Source organism: Bison bison, unplaced genomic scaffold, assembly GCF_000754665.1.
Source record: "Bison bison bison isolate TAMUID 2011002044 unplaced genomic scaffold, Bison_UMD1.0 scf7180017846102, whole genome shotgun sequence".
Classification (NCBI taxonomy): Eukaryota; Metazoa; Chordata; class Mammalia; order Artiodactyla; family Bovidae; genus Bison; species Bison bison.
The window spans coordinates 1-1,049 of NW_011476675.1; positions in this window are offsets into that span (position 1 = coordinate 1).

Genomic DNA, 1,049 nt, shown 5'->3' on the forward strand with positions numbered 1-1,049 from the left:
GTTTGTGTGAGCAGCCCTGGACCCCGCGTGTCCCAGAGCCCGAAGCCCTCCACCCCGTGAGGGAAAGCAAAGCGGCAGGAAGCAGGCTCCTCGGGGCCCAGGGGGGTCAGGAGGGTGGCCTGGCGACGTGGCTCAGCATCCCCCAACCCTCGAGACCACTCTGCCCGGCCCAAGCCCTCTGGCAGGGAGTGGCCCCTCCCCAAACCCTGCAGTGGATGGGGCTTAGGAGGGCGGGCCTCGGCCTGGGGAGGAGCCTGCAGAGACCCCAGGGCTTCGGAAGGTCACCTGGGACCCTCAGAAGCTTCCGGAGAGAAGCCGAGAAGGCAGCTCTGGGTGAGAAGGGCGGGAGAGGCCTGTAGAGGAGATGCGGCTAGGAAAGCCCTTAACTGTAGAGCGCCCTGGCCTGCGGCCGGCAAGGTCAGGGAAGGGAAGGCCCTTGGCATGGGCGCCGGGTCTCGCTGGCCCTGAGCTCAGATTTCCCCAGCCACCCAGCGTCCCCGCGGCCAGGCGGCGGCCAGGGGTCGGCTGCGGCCCTGGCTCACGTCGTCCTGAGCTGGGACGTGGCCCTGGTCTGGGTGGGGGTGGGGAAGGGCAGGGGCAGGCGGCGTTTCTGGAAGTCCCCGTGTGGGCCTCGCCAATGGCCAGGAGCGCAGCCCAACGCGGCTGCCGAGAGGGGGCCCAGACAGGGTCCTGGGGGTGGGGTCAGGGCTCATGCATAATCCCAAAGGCTCCGCTCAGCCCCAGCGGGAACCCTGATACCCTCTGGGGGGTTCTTGGGCCTGAGGACTGGGCGTGGCTTTCAGACACCTGACCCCCAGGTGCTCGGTGGTGGGGGAGGGGGGCACAGCCCGCGCTCAGCCGGACACCGCCCAGGCGGCCTCCTCACCCGGCCCGGTGTTGCAGGGGCTCCGGGGAGAGACGGCCAGCGGCACCTCGAGGTCTCTGAAACGCATGGCTTTTGGGGGACACTGTCCCCGGCTGACCTGAGGGCCCCATACAAAAGTAAAAGCTCGGGGGGCCAGGCGAAGCCCCCCGCCCCATCCCCCGCC